At 47.1% G+C, this 19845-nt stretch overlaps 1 protein-coding gene across 5 annotated transcripts in view; it reads right to left on the reverse strand.

Moving 5' to 3' along the window:
* APBB2 (amyloid beta precursor protein binding family B member 2) overlaps window positions 1–19845 on the reverse strand; it is a 187571-nt gene that overhangs the window by 125880 nt on the left and 41846 nt on the right. The window lies entirely within an intron of this gene.

Raw genomic sequence — 19845 nt, forward strand, 5'->3', positions numbered from 1 at the left:
AGTGCACACCAGAGTCTCACAGTGGGAACCGCCTGGAACGCAGGGACAGAGCAGAGGACAGACAGCGACGACAAGCTCAGAGACACCCCGAAAGGCCTTCGCTGAGCTCCCTTCTGGCCGCCTTCCCTACTGTGGGCAGGACGACAAAGGCAGGAGCTGTGACAGCCCCATCCAGGGGTGCTGTAATCCAGCTCTGAAAGAGCAAACACAATGGCCCCATCCCACCTGGACTGAGAGGTCAGGGCTGGAGAAAGAAAATGCTTTTATTCCACCCAAAACTCCCCCTAAAACCCCACCATATATTCCCATGACTAGTTTCTGGGTCTATGCCAGCAGTTTGTTTATTCCCTTCTGTGTTTCAGTTCTAATAGTAAAGTTAATGTCACAGTGGGAAAACAAATTAGATTCTTTTTGATATTGTGAAATCAATTAGGTTAGGGTTAGGGTTAGGGTTGAGCCTTGTATCGAGCCTTGTCCAAGCAACTCTTTAAAGCCATGTGTAAAATAATGACAGTAAGTTTAAACGTACAAGTCTGGTAAAATGAACTCTACACACCACAAAAAGTAAAATCTTGTGACATCACCAAATTACCTTTCTCAACAGAAGACTCAACAGAAATTAGAATTAGATTAGAGTCACAGAGTTTGAAAACCTTTCTTAATTGGAAGCTTGGCTGTGTGCTGCTTGGTCTTTGGCTTCAGTGAATGGCTTTGGCCAAACGTGCACCTAGATCCGCCATCTGGGAATCCTAAGTGTCTCCCCTGCAGTTTTTTTCTATTCTAACGTCACAGGGAAGGTTTCTCCTTCCTGAGTCTGATTCCAGAAACATCAGCCAAGCCAATTCAACACTGCAGAAATTTCTGTCTCAAAATGACCAGGCAGACAAGGCAAGAAAGAATATGTTGGAGAACATGTCTCCATGGTGGTGAAAATTTGATTTTACAAACTTAGATTCATAGTATTGAGAAAATTACTTCTTAAAATGTTTGGGAGAGGACCATATAAATTGTTTCAAAGAATGAAGGCTAGTTGTTTTTTTGTTTTGGGGGGTTTTCTTTTTGTCCAAAGCCCAAAAAGAATCTATCATGGGCACCCATCACAGGTAACCAAAAAAGAATTATTATGAATAACTCAAACGGGTGGGTAATTTTTACCTCACTCGTTCAGTACATTTTTATTGAGCAATGACTATGTGCCAGGTACCATTCTAGGGTGTTGGAGATTTGGCATGAAACAAAGTTTCCACGTTAATGGGGCTGACATTTCAGTCATTCTTCCTCCACAGGGAATGTAACAGACACATACAAAATAGATACAAGCAGTGTGGCGCCTGCTACAATGTACTATTTTTTAAACCAAAGTATCCACACACAAACGTTGAAAGGAATATTCTAATTATACAGTAAACATTTTGTGTACAATAAACATTTTGTTTCCTATTTTAATCTCCAGACCATATTTTACAACATACTGAATACCCACCACCCTATGAACGGCACTCCTAGGTTTGAGGGATTCCAATTTGTATGTGTTGGCACCAAGTAGAACACTCCCCCTCTCTTTCCCCTCAAGGACAAGGAGCACAGGCTGGAATCCCTCCAACAACAACCCCAGTCTTAACAAGGGGAATATTGGTTATTTTAGAAGCATTTCCTGCCGTCATTTTTTTAAAGGTTAAAAAAGGTTGAATTATTTTAGAAACTAACTCAAGTTCAATTTTAACATGTCAGAAGTCTGCCTTAGCTAGGTTTCTTTAAAAAAAAAAAAAAAAAAACCAAAAAACAAAAAATAAAAAACCCTGTTTTATTTAATTAAAAAAAAAAAAAAAAAAAAAAGTCCTGAGAACTGGCCTGTCCAGGATATAGCCAACCCTGCTGAACAAAAATTCAATACGGGTTGGAGGGGAAGGATGAGGAAAGGCGGGAAAAGAGAAGGTACAGGAGTGGATACCTGCACACTAATCTCTAGGGTTAATAACCTGAAGACCCACATACCCAACAGGCACTAAGAGCCAACATTAAAAACACTGCATAGCAAGGAAGAAAGTAAATATCCAGGTAAAGGTGACCGAGACGTTACTCAACTGCAAAGCAACGGTTCCCAAACCTAGGTTCTGACAAGAAACACAAAGTGCAAATACTCTGACATAGCAGGTCTTGGGCAGTGTCTGGGAATCTGTATTTTTTTAAACTGTCCCCAGATGATACACAGCCATGGCTGGGAACCACTGATTTACTGTATTTACTTACTAGAAATAAGCATTGGAATATTTTTATTATAATAGTGGACAACTGTTTTTGCTAAGTGCTTTTCATTAATCCTCACATCCACCTTGAGGTAGCAGCCATTACGATGCCTGTTTTTAAACGGGGAAACTCGAGGCTAGGAAAGGTCAAATAACTTAATTGTTCTTATGCAGCTTCTAAATCAAGGGCTTGGGGGTTTTAATCCAGGTCTTATCTGCATCATATTTTCTTAGTACTCTGATCTGGTGAACTTCAGCAAGCTAACACTCTCTTTTCTACCTTATTCTGATGATTTTACATGACTACTCATCTTAATACTAAAGGCACTAAAGTTTTCCAAACTTAAACCCCTAAATTCAGTAATAAATTGTGTAATTACAGATGTGAAAATCATGTATGAAGTGTCGTCTACTGAGAACACTGGGGAAGTCTCTGGTCAGGTCTGCAGTTATTTTAATTACCTCCCAACCCAAGATCAGTAAAAGGTGAGCTTCTGACCTCAGGGGATAAATGCCCCATCTACAACCAGACCTGTGCTGAGAAGCAGCCGGACACCTGAGGTCCAGATCACTAGGAATGACCGCGAGGGCCGACACCTTTTCACAACTTCATGCTTTTGTCAGGGTTACTCCTGTCTAGACTGCCCTGCTACCCCGATGCGCCCAGTATTCATCCCTCAAGACCCAGCCCAAATACCCCCTCCTCCATGAAGCCTTCCCAAATGCCCTGGCACAATTAACTCCTGAGGGCTCCGAGGTTTTCATTGCTTCTCCCATCACAGACAGCAACCTGACGCTTATCTCAGCAATACGCGTTCCTGATCTCGACAGAGCCTCTGCGACATCTCACCTCCTCACCCTCTAAGTCTCAGGTTCGCTGAGTTCTTTCTGGTCCTCCCTGCCTCTCTGAAAACTCCTTCCTGCCTGACCATTAGGACATCAAGAAGTTCAATATCCTCCTCCTCAGACGTCATGCAAACCTCCTGCATGACATCAACCACACAGCCAGGCTCAGGTCCCACGAGTACTCGTGGCTGTCACCCACCTGTCGAGGGCACCACCCACTCACTCATCAATCATTACTGAGATGTGCTGTGTGCCACGCACCATCCTGTGTCTCCAGGAAAAACCTGTGTCGACTACTCCGAGCTCAACCTCCTGCACCACAAACACTCCTGGACTCCCGGGCCCCTCGGCCCCTCACACTCTCACCCCACACTGCATCCATTCTAACATTTTTTCACATTTTCACATAGGTAATATTGCGATGTCTTTTTTTTTAATGGTATCTTAAAGATTTGGACTTAAGATTTTTTACGTATAATGGTGGCTCAAACAAACAGTGGTATTTTACAGTCAACGCACTGCAGAAATCGTCTTCGTGCATTTCCCCTCCACAACAGTGCCGTCCGACAGAACTGTCTTCATTGATGGGAATCTTCCACACTTGTGTGTTCACTACAGTAGGTATATTGGTCACCAGTGCCTTGGAATGCGATTAGTGTGACTCGAGAACTGAATTTCTAACTTTATTTAATTTTAATTAATGAGATGTATGCTACATGTTTACCAATTTCTTTGTTCATCATCCCTTTTTGCAACTCAGCCCTTCCTCCTGGAACCACTTTCTTCTTCCTGGAGTACATCCTTTAAGGAGTTTCTTAGTAAAGGTCTGCTGTGGCAAAATCAGGTTTAGTTTTCTCTGAAAGCACATTTGCTTTTTTCATGAATGACAGTTTTGCTGGCATATGCTGGACAGTATTGTCTTGCACCGTTTTGAAAATAATTTCACTTATTTCTAGCTTCCACTGCTGCTGTTGAGAAGTCAGCTCTCAGTCTATCGTTCCTTCTAAACAATCTGTCTTTTCATTCTGAATGTTCTTAAGATCATCTTTTTCAATTTTAGTGCAATAAAGGTTTCTTTATGTCTAGGTGCAAGTTTCTTTGTATTTATCCTGACTGGTATTAATATGTTGTGCTTCCTTTATCTGCCCATAAATTACTTGGATTTAAGGAACACTGGTCACTTACGTCATTCATAAACTCTCTCTGGAAATTACCCACATATTAGATCTTCATATACTCCTCCTTCCATTTGCTTTTTATTATCTTTCTGAGACTCTGAACTGATCTCACTGCAGACTTTACATCCTTCAACTACACTTTCATGTTTTTCTTCTCCTTTATGCTACTCTTTCTGGTTGATCTCTTCAAACCTTTTTTCTAGTTCATTAATTCACTCTTCCACTATTTCTAATCTAATTTATTTAGCTTTTATTTCAAGAGTTCTAATATTTGCCTTATGTTTTATTTTCCAAATCTACCTGGTCAATTATTATAGTCTCATGCTACTTGCACTTATTTGTGATTACTTCATTTCATAAAACATTTCAAGTGCAGTTATTTTATATTCTGTATCAGATAATTCTAATATTTACATTCCTCAGGGTTCTCAATCTATGGGTTTTGTACTAGAGTTTCTGCTGACTCTCAGTTCTGGTGGTTTGTTTTCTAGTAGGACTGGAGACCTTTGATTCTGAAGTCCTGTTTGGTTGATCTTAGCCAGGAGAATTCTAAGGTCTAAAGTGGGTAGTTTTTCCTCCAGAAAGGATTTGTTTGCCCTTCCTTCCACCAGAAGCCCAGGGCACTACCTACCTGGGGCAACCTTATGGGTCCTGGTGGAACTCAGGCTCTTCTACCTGGACATCGGCCCGAGGCTTAGTCTCCAACCACAGTGGCGATATTACAGGTTGAATGTCCCTTATCCGAAATGCTTGGGACCAGGAGAGTTTTGAATTTCAAATTTCTCAAAAATGTTGCAATATTTGCTGAATGCACACAAGTTGGGCATTCCTAATCTCAAAATCCCAAATCTCCAATGAGCATTTCATTTGAGCATCATGTCAGTGTTCAGAAAGTTTTGAATTCTGGAGCATTCTGAATTTCAGGTTTTCAGGTTAGGGATGTTCAACCTGTGGCATCTGCTCTTGAGGCAACCTGTCCTTTGTATTTGCTTCTGCATAAAGCTCCAGCTTCGGTTTTGCCCTCTGACGGTTGGTTGATCTAACTGAAGCGGGAAGCTCTAGAGATATCTTAGTTCCTGTGATCCCAGAAGTGTATTAAAGTATGTTTTATCCAGAATATAGTGCTTCAGTGGGGAAGAGTGTTGGGCAGCCGTCCCCAACCTTCTTGGCACCAGGGAATGGTTTCATGGGAGACAGTTTTTCCATGGATGGGGGCAGGGGACTGGTTTCAGGATGATTCAAGCACATTTATTGTGTCCTTTATTTCTATCATTATTACATTCTTAATCTCTCTGCTAATGATAATCTGTGTGTGCAGCTGCTCCCCAAGCACTAGCATCACTGCCTCGGCTCCACCTCAGATCACCAGGCATTAGATTCTCATAAGGAGCCGCAGCCTAGATCCCTCTCACGTGCAGTTTACAGCACAGCTTGTGCTCCTATGAGAATCCAACGCCGCCGCTGATCTGACAGAGGGCGGAGCTCAGGAGGGGATGCCAGCGAGGGCAGCGGCTGTAGACACAGATGAAGCTGCGCTCGCTGGCCACACTCACCCCCTGCTGTGCAGCCAGTTCCTAACAGGCTGCTGACCTGTACCAGTCCGTGGCCCGGGGACTGGGGACCGTGGTGTTACAGCATCCAGTCTGCCATGATGCTGGGAACCTGAACAGCATCAGTCTTGAACTAATCAGCCTCCCCTAAAACCCACTTTTCCTCCTTTGTTCCACGTTTTGCTAAACGGCACAATTCACTCTCACTCAAATCTGTGACCCCAAATTGCGGGTACCAATGACCCCCTCTTTCCTCTGCTACCCCGTGACATGAGGCACAGAGTCCTACTGTCCTGCTTGATCAAAAGTGGGTCTGCATCCGATGTTTTTGATCTTGGCACCTACTAGTACAACTTTCATCATTAAAGTCGAATAAAAATAAATGAGGCAGAATTAAAACCTAAACCCTGCATTCCTGCTAAAAGAGGGTGCTTTATATGAAGGAAGCTTAGAACACAGGGAAGGAGAACTGAGTTTCGAAAGGCCCTCAAAAGAACGGGCACTTTGGCTGTCAGAAACAATCACATTTGCAAGGAGAGGTTTAATTTTAGTCAAACAAAATTATCTGTCATGATAAATTAATATTAATTTGAATTTTATTGGTTTTGTAGTTTTGTTTGAATTTGCTCTATAAATTTGTCATTGCTTTATAGTTAAATAAGAGCTACAAGCATAAAGAGTCCATGCCTAGTTTTACGTTCAGGCCTACTGAAGCTACTTCATACTAAAAATATTTTTTACTGCAGATTTGCGAGAAATTTTTCCCTAAAATAAAAAGGCCCATAAATTACTCATATTTAAGAAACAATGGTCTTTACATACTTCCCCACCTTTGATACATTCATCATTTTCTCCATAAATGAATAAAGAAAACTAGAACACAATAGCACAAGCAAGAAATCATTTGCTAAACCCCAATTTCCTCCCAGTTCTCCAGCTGTTTGAATTATGTCATTACTGACTCATCTTTGGCGGCAGAAAGCTTTGTTTCTTCCCTCCGACAGACACGGTTTCTAATACGGTAAAACCATCACCCTCACCCACCTCTACTCAAGTCTACAAAAGAACACAAACGTACCCGGCAATCAGACAACAAATAAAAACGTGTCAAACAAGGGCATAGTCCTTGCCTTAAGGAAGTTCGTTTCCTGGTCAGGTTTCAAAAACTGGTAATTTGGGGGAGTACTGCATTGTTTTTCTGAATACATGCAACAGAACTACCAATCATTTATTTTTAACTTACGTATTGTTATTCGTTACTAACTGTAGTTCCTTCAACTTCCATAGACTTCATTTTACAAGTCCTGCTGCCCAGATAAAACTTTCTCTCCGACACACTCGCCCCTGTATGAGCATCTTGTGCTTCTCTTCCCACCGGGTCCCACTCAGAGCAAGAGTGAGGCCGCAGCATGTCCATCGGCCCCTGACAGGACAGGCGGGCACTCGGGGCCTGGAGTCACCAGCTGCCTGGCAGAGACCTAGTTCTCCCCAGTCCTGCCCCCAACCCAACTGTGACTCACTCCACTCGTTTTAAATCTTAAGTGGTATGAACAAGAATTTAAAATTAACGAGTTTGGTCATCATTCACCTTTTTTTTTTTTTTAAGTCGAGTAAGTTGACATTTTGCTTGTAATAGTTTGAGGATATCCACAATATAGGAAACACAAATTCTCATTTCAATAAAAATCTAATGAAAGTTTCTGAAATTCTGGAACCCAATTTCAGGGTTCTCACTTGGAAGTGTTTTTTTTGCTGTTTTTGTCTTTACAAATCAGAGGACATTAACTCAGGGGAAAAATGAGATTATCATTGATTCAAAGACAGAAAGAGAACATTCTACTGACAGTTTAAAAACGACACCGTGACCACAGGGAGCTCTAACCCAGCTACTCTCAAATTCAGATTCCGGGGTGGGAGACAAGAATACGAATCTTTAACAAGCACAGCTGATTATGATGCTGCCAGTCTAAAGACCAATTGATGGCAAACACTGATCTAGTCGATGTTTCTAAAAATGAAACGAACGTTTGTAGTATTCCTACCTAGTTGAGAAAGGAATGAGGAAAAAAAAAATAAGGAAGAATCCAGAAGACAGGCTACCCAGACAGGCTACAGTCAGACACAGTGCTGCCCTCCAAGCATGTGGAAAGTAGCTTTCATGGAATAACATTCCTAAACTCTGGCCTGATAAATTATGCTGGGAGGTGCTAAGAATTTTTAAAACCAACTCAAAGCAGAAACGGAGCTATCACCCGACAGAGGTGAAATCAAGTCACAGGCTAGCACAGGGTTTGGCAGATTTCAGACCCTCAAGAAATATTTGTTTAATTAAGAAGCGACTCCAGCTCTAGCTGGGAAATCTATTTAACCACAGAAGTGAAATCATAATTAATACGATCACATCTTATTTCCCCCTGTGTTTGTTTCCTCAGGGCAGCTGTAATGGCTAAATGGGAGATGGAACCATCAGTATTATAAAAACAACAAATAGGAAAGCTAACCTTATATTTTAGTAGTTCATAAATTAATGGACATAGCTTTATTAACTGTTCTCAGACTTTTCCAAAAAAATCTGAGCTCTTAAAATTACATCATCCACTAAGTCATATTTATAGGCAAAAACTTCTCCTAGAAAATCAGGTAGGAAAAAAGAAAAGGGGAGGAATAAGAGGTACAAAAAAAAAAAATCAAGCAAAAAGAAGTCAGAAAATAAATGCAGCTAAAAATACAATTGCTACTTCATGGTCCAGATACTGTAATGTATTATTTTTAACATAAAAGAAAAAAAATCCCCAACTTCACAAGAAGCTCAGAGCCCCTGGGACCCTGGGGGAGGAGGAGCCTGCACCTGCTCTGCCTGTGGATCACCAGCCCAGCCTCATTCACTCATTCAGTAATTCATTCATTCCTCCTAATTAATACTGCTTTCGTTTCAGGACAACATTCACAGTGTTTTATTTTATTCAAAAGAAAATGGTCACTTACATTAGGAAAAAAACCCTCTATCTGCAACTCAATGTCTCCTGTGAAGCTGGGTCCACGCCCACTTTCTTTCACAGAAGATGGAACCAAGTGTGTGGCAAGTTCACGGGCTGAGGGGCCTGAGAAGCGGCTCAAATCCTGATGGCATCACTTGCATCTGCGTGACCTTGGAGGTCTTCATTTAACTTTCTGAGTCAGTTTCCTCCTCTATAAAACAGGGACCATAACCTCCGCCTTCCGGAAGGTGTAGGAATTAGGGGCAGAGTGTGAGGAAGTTCCCGGCACAAGGGAAGGGTCATCGTTACTGTTCTGTGCACCCACTGCTCCTCCCCGCGGGCACCCCACCTTCCTGCCATGGGCAGGTCGGTCTGAAGCAAACCTTACCCCAACAACTTTATTCGCCATTCAGGCTGCCAAGAGCTCCCCCAGGGAAACCCCCCTCCAAAGACCACCGAAGCACGAGGCCTGTTAGAGCCGACAGGCCCCTGGGAGCAAAGTGCTCTTCATCCATCGCTGAGCTACGATGAAACAAGTCACAGATATCACCCCAGATTTTCTGCCCTGGGGTAGGCTAATCCCAAATCCTTCACCACCAGACAGGAAGAGCAGAAGGAACAAACATGAGAGGTGGGATTGTAAATCTGCGTCGCTGTCCCACCCGCCCGTCCACCAGGGTGATGCCTGCTCTGATGCGTGTGTCCTCCCCAAATCCGGACACGGCCAGGACACGCCGGGAAACTACACAGGCTCGGCAGAGAAAGAAGCTGCCGATTCTCACCAGACCCCCACGGCCCTTACCTACCAGCTGCGGACTCCAAAGCCCGTTTTCAAGGCAATCCTACCTGTCATTAAGGTGGGTAATTATCAACGGGGACAAGGGCATTGACCACACCCAGGCTGCCCGGGTTCAAAGCCTGGCTCTATCGTGCTTGAGCTCTGTGACCTCAAACATGTCACGCAGTGGGGGCTTCATGACACCACTTAACTCCTAGGGCTGCTGTGAGAACTGAATGAGTTAAGGTTTGTAAAAGTGCCCAAGCCGGCTGTTATCAGTACTGTGGAAACATTCCACCCCCTTCTCATTAATGAGGCGGAGGTGACAGGAGTATCCTCTCGTCTCAGAAAGGGACTCCTGGACCCCTAACAGGGAAAGCCCAACTGAAGTTCTATCCATTGCATCGTATTTTGGACACACTAAGAAGTCACCTGGTTTGCTGAAGGCCGTGGCTCTAAGCTAGAGTAGCAGCAGGAACATCTGGGGAGGCTTTTCCAGAAGGTACAAGTCTGTGCAGCAGGGCTGGTTCAGAGCCCGGAATGTGTATTGTGACAAAGCAGCGTCACCCCAGTTGCCCACCAGAGAGGAGAGACACTGGCTGAAAGCAAGTCCCCAACTCCGCAAGACAAGCCTTTCCTGGGAGGGCAAGGACAGTTCAGGGTGTTTAATGGGTAATTACCGCCCAAAAAATGCCTCCGCAACCCGTCTCAGCTACCTGAAATCAGCAGGAGTTTCTGTGGCACAAACCAGAAAACCTTTTAAACTAGAAAAGGAACCAACGTTGGTGGAGCATCTACAACATGCCAGGCCCTTTATACGTCTGTTCTGTTCCTCAGGGCCCCCGTGGCGTGGTCACAGCACAAGGGAGGAAACTGAGGAGGAGAGGGGGTCCGAGCAAAGCGAGATGCCCCCAGGTGTGTCTGCCCTGTGACCCGGGCACAGGAACCTGGAGACGGTTGTGATCAAGGACAGTGGAACTGGACTGGGGGGAGCTTCACACCCACCCCAGGTCTTTGCCAGCCAAGCTGAACCAGGTCAGGGCTGCGGGTTAAAGACACAGGAAGGATCCTCCCCTGCCCACCCTGCTGCCGCCGCCTCCTCCAGGAGGGAGTTCTAGGGCAGGGCTAGAATGCACGGAGCCTTAACACTCCACCTGCACAACAGAAACGTATTGGCCTTAAATCAATCCCCTCCTCACTAATGGGCAACAGGACGGAAGAAAGAGAAACGAACAAATGCACTAATAGAAAGTCAGTTAAGAACAGAGAGAGTGACCCAATCTACCTCAAAAGAGCTACTTTACTTTGAAACACAAATATCATAATAGACACAGTAATATTAAGATTTAGCTGAACTTAATTGACACCAAGACAACAACCCCCTAGAGAGGGGTATTATCACTCCCATTTTTCAGATGAGAAAACTGCAGTAGAAAAACGTAAAAATAATTTGTCCGAAGACCAAACGTTTGTGAACGGAAATTCAAACCCAGGATTACATCGAACCTTTTCAACCCTTAAGCCTAGCAAGCCACCTTGCCTATAATATCACCGTGTAACCTGTCAAGTCCTGTAGAGAGAAAACTTTCCCCCTTATTACGAAATTCGCATGAGCTGTGAAGAGCCTCGAAGCTGCAGAAAAAGCAAAAGGATGTGGATAATCTATAAATTGGAGTTCCATCCCTGGAATAAATAAGAGAAGCCTGTAAACCTATTTTCAGCTTAATGAATAGAAAATAAACAGAAGCATCCAAAGAAAATGAAGGCAATCAACAAACAGCATTGAGGAGAGAAGCAATAGGCATAGGAGCAAAGGAAAAAAACCACAGGATGCTGTTTGTGGGTTCTGGGGAAACAAAGCCACCGGGAAAGCTCCAAGGATGACAAACAAGGCCAAGGAGGTGACTCAGACGACAGCAATGCGAAGATCGGGGGCGACTGGCTCAGAGGAAGGGTGGGGGCCTCACAGGTGCTGCCCCCGGACAGGGAAGACAAGGGCCTGGGATCCCACTCACAGAGGAAATGACAGCAGCCCCCCTGCTTACGGGGTGATTAGTCAGCGCCGAGAAGCACCAGGTGTGTTCCCACCTCCCTCCCTGCAAACGCCAGGGCATTTCCAGACATTCCTTCTCGACAGAGGGGCTGGTTTTTTAATATCAGATCAGAGGGAGAAAACTGTTCTCTCCAGGACACACTCTAGTCAGCAATTAAGATTCTAAAGGAGACTCAGGGAGCTGAATTTTGCAGCAGAGTAACCAGCAGACAGGAGACCAGGGTTCGAGACCTGTCTCTGCCAGTAATGCCCTGGCTGGGCCGTGGGACAAATCCCTTCACAACTCAGCCGTCAGCATCCCGGAGACAGGGGAGGCTGCGTCCAGGTGACCAACTCCCTTCCTGGTAACCGACTCCCTTCCCAGTAACCCCGGTCTCCCTCTCATGCTGCGCGAGCCTCCAGCCTGCGTCTGGCACCAAGAGAGGAAAGAAGGGAGGAAGGGACTGAGGATGACAAATGTGATGAAGCTCAACAAGCCTTCCCAGAGCTGGAATCCCAGACAGACGTAACCCAGCAGAGCCCATGAAAACGCCAGCTGTTTACTGAGCCACTACTATGCACCCTGTCCAGAGTGCTCCGCATGAATCGTTCCACTCAGTCCCCACACAGCCCTTAAGTGACTTGGCCAAGTGACGCTGCTTGTGGTTAAGCCGAGATTCGAACTCGGCCTCCAGAGCACGACCTGTGTAATTATCAGGCATTCGGCATTAACTCTGGCAGTGAGAGTCCCCGGCTAACTAGGACATGATGCTGCTTTGCTTTGGGCCGAAATTGGATCAGCTCAGACTGACAACCTGTGTTACAGAACGCAGCAGGTCCCCCTGGGGAAGAGGAGGCCACAAATTTGGAACTATGACCTGGCAGATACACAGCTGGAGTGAAACCCTGACCTTCACATGGCTCCTCGGTTCCGGAATCTTTCTCCCCGAGTCCAGGCACAGAGTCTCTCTCAACAGTCCAGCCTCCGACAACAGGGACCCCACCCTGTCAACTCCTCGTTTACTCGAGAGAGTCGGCGACACCCAGAAACATTGGCTACTCGGCTCCCGGTCACACAGGTCATCAGAGAGAAAGGGCTGGAATCTCAGCCTCCCAAATTCCAGTCTAAAGCTCTTCCAATTCTTTAAAAACATGACCCATGTCCTATCCCTCACTTTCTTTTTTACCTTTGATTATAGAAACTTTCAAACACATACAAAAGTAGAAAGAATGAATGAACCGCCTTCCACCCATCACCTGGCACCAACAGTTATCAACTCATCGCAAATCTTGTTTTATCTCCACCACCCCCCACCAGGTTGTTCTGAAGTAAATCCCGGATTCCCACCCCGTCATCCACAGATATGTCAGCCCGTGTTCCAGGTGGTTTAATCAGAATCCCCATGAAGTCTACACATAACAACTGGTTAGTATGTCTTGCATCTAGGTCCCCTATTGCCTCTCTTATTCTCTAACAATTTATTCGTTGACAAGATCAGGGCAATTGTCCCATAGGGTTTCTCACAGCCTGGATTTTTGTGAGCCCCTTGGCATTGTAGCTTGCACAAAGGAAGTGTGCTGGGCCCACCCCTGTGCAATCTCTGTCTCTCTCTCCCCTTCTGTACCCACACACCCCTATACACTCATTATAAAAAGTTTTATGTTACAGAAGTATAATACAGTTATATTTTTTAAAAAAATAATTCCACTTAATTGTTGATTTAATTCAACAAATACCTACCGAGTATCAGTAAAGGCAAGGTTCATGGAATGACCAGGTGAATAGATACAATCCTCACCCCCGGGAAACACACTCCCACAGGGCGGTGAGATCTGTGATGTAAATTCAAGTAAGACAAATGAGAACAAACGGAGAAGACTCTGGAAGAATTTTCAGAATGAGGTAGGACCTAAGCTGGACTTTGGAAAAGGTGGTTTGGGCCCACATAGAGCAAGGGGCAAGGTGACACAGAAGATAGCTCCGGGTGACATTGACAAGGTGGCAATGTTTCTGGCGTATTTAAAACTGCTGGCAGCGCTGGAGGGAAACGATTCTGCAGGAGAAGAACTTGGTGATGGAAGACTGAACGTCCGCAGAGGGTTTAAGAATGGACAGAAGACAGCAGGTCTGCATGAGAGTCGGCAGCAGCGCTGAGCGTGGGTTAGAGGTGGGAATCCGTGTGCATTTCGGTACTCCAGCCGACGGGTCCCTGAACTAGGTCACCAGGAATGACCAGAGAGAGACAGAAGTGACAGTTTGTCAACTGAACACCTGGGGCCAGAAGGCGGCAAGAGTGAAAGATATTGAAAGCTGATTTTCAGCTTTCACAGAAAGACGACGATTTTCCTTTCAGGAAAAGGGAAATTATTTCTATAGTACCTCAAGAAAATATATACACCTTTCATGTTATTACACAAGCAAATGTCAGGACAAAATTCTTGTTGATAGTTGGTGACGGGCACCCTGGACAACAGATCCTAGAGAACATCGGACCAATCTCCCTTCTTAAATATGGTCATATGTCTTATTTTTATTTTCCTGAGGCTCTCCGTGTTGTGGACATGTGAATCTAAGACAAAAGTGTATTTTCTACATTAATTTTATTAAAAAAAAAAGAAATTCACGCCTGAAAAATTTGAGATCACGATTATACTCCAAACCCTCAATAACATACGTTTATAGCTTTGTATTGAATCCACATAAAATATAAACATTCCCTAATGTTTCAAAGACAAGGAATGTAGCAAGAAGAATGTTAATTGTAAAGAAAAGCTGGGTCTCTAAGGGATACAGGTTGAGTATCCTTCATCTGAAATGCTTGGGACCAGAAGAGCTTCAGATTTCAGACTTTCTTGGATTTTGGAATATTTGCACATATATAATGAGGTATCTTGGGGAGGGGACCCAAGTCTAAACATGAAGTTCATTTATGTTTCCTCTGCATTTTCTACACATAGCCTGAAGGTAATTTCATGTAATATTTTTAATGATTTTGTGCAAGAAACAGTTTTGACCTGTCACATGAGTAAGGTCGGGTGTGGAATTTCCACTTACATCATCACGTGGGCACTCAAAAAGTTCCAAATTTCAGAGCATTTCAGATTTCGGATTTTCAGATCAGGGATGCTCAACCCGTATACTGGGATAAAATGTAAGCAGTGTTTACACCACAATCTCAATCTCTAAAACCACATCCTATTTTGAAAGCACAAATTATGACCAGTAGTTTAGGACTACAGATTTCCAAGACACTGACACATGGCACAAAAAAAGGCTCCTTTGATTTTGAGAAGATTCCAAGACCCATAATTTCCTTTTTATGCAATTAGGAAACCACAGCAGTTTCTCTTTGTGCCGGACAGCACGAGCCCAATTAAGTGTCTAACAGATACTGTCTGTGTCCTCACTGCACAGCAGGGGCCTAGGACCACGCATCTCCCGGGGGCGACACAGAGTAGCTGAGTCTCTGATCCTGCAACACAAACCCGGCGTCCCACAGTCCGACCCTGTTCTGACCCCAAGTACCCAGAATGAGAGCAAGAGGCCACGGGCTGAAGGGGTCAGGCCCACGACACGGCCCTGTCCCCGACGCCAGTCGTGAGCACCTGGACCCCAGGTCACCTGCTGTCTGACCTGGCCCCACACAGGTAAGCGGGTCGCCGGGCGTTCCGGCCCCAAGTGCCACCCCTGGGGCCTGGGGACTCCAGATCTCACACGGTCTCCTCCGTGCGGGCGTTGCAGACAACTCACGCGGTCAAATGACACATGAGATAATCAGCATTGTCGCGGGGGAGTGTCAGAGGTTCAACGGTTTAGGGAAAGGGTTTATTACACACACGGTGAAGCCTTTTGCCAAGGGGGCTCGAGGGGAAATACGCCCCCTCAAAATCCGTGGTAGGAGAACAGCTGGACGGGAAAGCGAGATCCAGAATCGCTCCCGGAGGCGGACGGCGAGTCAAACCCAGCACGCACCGGCCTCCGGGCGCGATCGCGGCCGCGTCCGGTCGCTCGGGGACGTTCCCGACCGCTGGGGTCCCCATCGGCGCCCCCCGTTCAGCGAGTCACAGAACAGTCCGCAGACCTCGGGGAACACGGCACTCGTGTCTGTCTGCACATGCGCACAGTGTGTCGCAGGGAACACGGCTCCGCTCAGGAGCCGCCACGCGGAGCGCGCACGGGGACACGGAGCGCGCACGGGGACGCGCCGCGGGCACGGGGACACGGAGCGCGCACGGGGACACGGAGCGCGCACGGGGACGCGCCGCGGGCACGGGGACACGGAGCGCGCACGGGGACACGGAGCGCGCACGGGGACACGGAGCGCGCACGGGGGCACGGAGCGCGCACGGGGACACGGAGCGCGCACGGGGACACGGAGCGCGCACGGGGACACGGAGCGCGCACGGGGACACGGAGCGCGCACGGGGACGCGCCGCGGGTTCCCGCGTGTCTGGGCCGCGCGCCCGCCCCGCTCCCCGCCCCGGCGGCGCCCGCACCCCAGGGCCACCCCAGGGCCACCCCCTCCCGACAGTCAGAGGTTCCGGAATGGCCTGACGGTCTCGACAGTCAGAGGTTCTGGAATGTTCCCGACAGGAGCCGGGGGCGCCCCCTTCCCCAGCGCAGTGACGGGCTTCGTGTCGCCCAGCTGGTCTGAGGCCTGGTCAGAGTCCTCACCCCGGGCTGCGGCCTGTGAGGGGACCAGGCCGCGTGGCAGGAGGTGACCAGCAGGGCAAGCGCGGGAAGCTTCGTCCTTCACAGCCGCGGCCGCCGCTCACGTCACCGCCCGCCGCTCACGTCACCGCCCGCCGCTCACGTCACCGCCCGCCGCTCACGTCACCGCCCGAGCTCCGCCTCCTGTCAGATCAGCCGGGGTGTTGGAGTCTCCCAGAAGAGCGACCCCTGCTGTAAACTGCGCATGCGCGGGATCCGGTTGCGGACCCCTGGGAGAACCTAACCCCTGACGGTCTGAGGAGGAGCTGAGGTGACGCCAGCGCCCGGCAGCGGCCGCAACTACAGATCAGCAGCAGCAGGGAGGTCCGACTGCACCATGAGTGTAACGCGCTCGAATCTTCCCGAAACCATCACCCCCCACCACCACTGTGGACAAACTGTCCTCCATGAAACCGGTCCCTGGTGCCAAAAAGGCTGGGGAGGGCTGGGCTCCACGCTCGGGAACAACAGGAAGTCCTTCCCCAGATGGGATCAGGGACACGCATGGTCTGGAAGCTTCCGGCAGCCGCTTGGGCGCTGAGGAGAGCTCCGGCGAGGCCGGCCGGGGGCCGGGACCCAGCAGGCGTCTCAGCGGTCCGCGGCGGCGGCGGGACGGAAGCCGGGACTGAGCGCGTCTGGAAACCCTGACAGTAACTTCGTGTCTGTTAAAGTGGATAATTACAACTGCTGAGCTCATAACGGTCTCTGTAAGTTTTCTGAGTCATTCGTTTGCATTGTATGTTACGGAAGTACTGATCTGCAATGGTGTAGAACATGTCTGTGCATCTGAAAAGTTTTCTCCTCACGTAGCCTGAGAAAGACCGGCCCTCGGGTCTGCAGACAGACGGAACCGCGGACCCCGTCGGACCCGAGCTCGGGCCGTCACTCGGTGGCCGGTCGCCGAGGCCCCTGGGCTGCAAAGGCCTGGAGGGGCCGAGTGTCCCCGACACGGGAGGAGCCAGCCCGGGGAAGACGAGGGGGACAAAGACGGAGACCGACAGCGCGGGGAATTCCGGTCGCCACCGCCACCCAGAACTGCTCTGCGTGACACCCAAGAGACAAAGATCCCTTCGAGTCTCGGTCGCACGACCAGACAAGGCTCCGCACAGCCCTGCGGTTTCGTGGCCCCTTGAAGGGTTTCCTTCCCCCGCACCAGCAGCCCACGCAACACCCCACGCAACACCCACCGCGGCAGCTGCCAATTCCGAGGCAGATGAATTATCGTCAAGTCAGTGTCACACACAGCGGGGGGCGATTTCATTTCCCTCAGCTGTCGTCTGAGCTTTGCACACTAAAGCTTCCAAAAAGCAGAACTGGAAAAATGACAGTTGAGAGGTGGGAAAGAAACACGAGTTCTTCCCAAGCAGCAGCCTGCGCTATGGCGAGATCTTTTTCCAAGCTGTAATCATTTCAACCACTGGCTTTCGCTGTATTTATGCTAAAATTTAGCTGATTTATTTTTGTAGTATTTTACACCAGGGAGAAGAGCCAAAAACTGTAAGGAAAAAAAAAGGAAATAAAATATTACTGGAGTTTAAAAAAAAAAAGTAAAGACAAGAAATAGAAACGGGAAGAGTTAGGAACGAAGAATGAACTTTGTTAAGAAAAATGTTGCCTAGTTTCATTTTTACTAATCTAAGACAAGCCTAAAAAACAATGAGATTACTCTAAATTCAAATTCCATGTCTAACACAGGTGAAGTGAGCAGATCATGGGGGGAAACACCCCCTCTAATAATCAATTCAGGGCCAGGGAAGTCCCAGATCTTGTCACAATGGTACAGTCCCTGGTGAGTGAGGCATTTAGGGCAGCTGAAGCCATCCCTGAGTTTTCCTAACTGGGATCCAGGGGCATTTTCCCCAGTAGGAAATCTGAGATTTAGAAAATTTCTGTTTTTTTTTTTTTTGTTTTCATAATGACTTAGAAAGTTAATGCATAATAATACAGGCATATCCCAGGCCATCCAGACGGCCACCTTGTCACAGCCAGGCAATCTCAATTCCTACATTTGCACCCACAAGTGCACTGGCCCCAAGATCACTCAAAATAAGAGATCTCACTCTAGCAAGTCTCCAGCTGTGGGGCTCCCCCCACAGCCTCGGGGCTCAACACGGCTCACGTGTAAAAAACCTGAGCCAAGTTCACTGTGTCATATCCACTTGGAGAGAAGAACAAGTCAATCATGGTCACAAACAGAGGACAGTGATGTGCCCCGAGAAGCCCACATCACTTGCATAATATTCACAAAAACACATACCCTGTGTTCAGTCACGAGGAAACAACTGAAAAATTCAAACTGAGGAGCATTCTCCTCAATGAGTACTGTTCGGAAGTGTCAAGGTCACGAAAGACAAAAAAGAGCAAGGCATTGTTCCACATTTAGGAAGACTAAGGAAATGGCCAAATGCAACACGTCACCCTGGATTGGATCCCAGACCAGAAAACGAACATTAATGTGACATTAACTGGCAAGACTTGAAGAAGGTCTACAGATGACAGTATTGTATCAATGTTAATTTCCTAATTTTGGTAACTGTACAATGATTAAGATGTTAACATTTAGAAAAATCAGGGTGAAGAATGCAGGGGAATTCTTTGTATTATTTTTGCAACTTTTTCGAAAGCCTGAAATTATTTCAAAATGAAAAGTTAAAAACAATAAAAATTTTTAAATGCACAAGGGAAGGTGTTTGGACTAACAAAAAGGAAGCCCAAGCAGCTAGAATGTACCAACCTGTACGACATCCAGCCACGTCCAGCCACTAAAGCACAGGGCCCCCTGGCCAGGTCTGCAGGGACAGCCGGCTTAGGGTATCAGATTCCGATTCAGCTTCCCCTGAGAATTTGCCTCCAGAACCCACGATTAGACTCCTTCCCAGCCCTAGTCTGTAACACGAGCCACCTGGCATTTTAGTGACACACATCTCTTGCGATACGGGTTGACAAGGACCTGTCTCCCAGAGTCCAGTCACTTTACAGATGTGCTGAGAAAAAAACTTATTTCCAGGTTATCGAAATCCAGAGTCAGACCCTGGACTACGGCGACAGAGAGCTACTTGCCCAGCAGGCCCTGCCCAGAGACCCCTCCACAGCCTCAAACACCCACAAATTGTTTCGTTTCACCGCTTCTTGGCAAAGATAATGGAGGCTGCCACAACAGAAACATCAAGGTGGAGTCTCCTTGCAACACAGGGGGAGGTACCAGGAGCAAACTTTGCATCCTGCTGAACAAACAGGATCCTGGAAGACAAAATAAGGGCCAAGAACCAAACGCACACTCAACTTAGTAAAGGCTCAGCAACTGCTCGAGTTGATTGACCATTTTATAAGTTTCCATGAGGACTTGTGTCCACAGGGACCCGGAATGAGCCTTCCAAAACATAAATCTAGCCACATCCTTCTTCTACTGAAAACTCTTTCATGGTTTACTGCTGCGTTTAAAACAGAAACCAAAATCCTGGTCATGGCCTGGAGCCCCGGCCCCTGCCTGCTGCTCCAACACCCCTCACACAGCACCCTCCTCATG

Source organism: Lemur catta, chromosome 19 (genome assembly GCF_020740605.2).
Source record: "Lemur catta isolate mLemCat1 chromosome 19, mLemCat1.pri, whole genome shotgun sequence".
Classification (NCBI taxonomy): Eukaryota; Metazoa; Chordata; class Mammalia; order Primates; family Lemuridae; genus Lemur; species Lemur catta.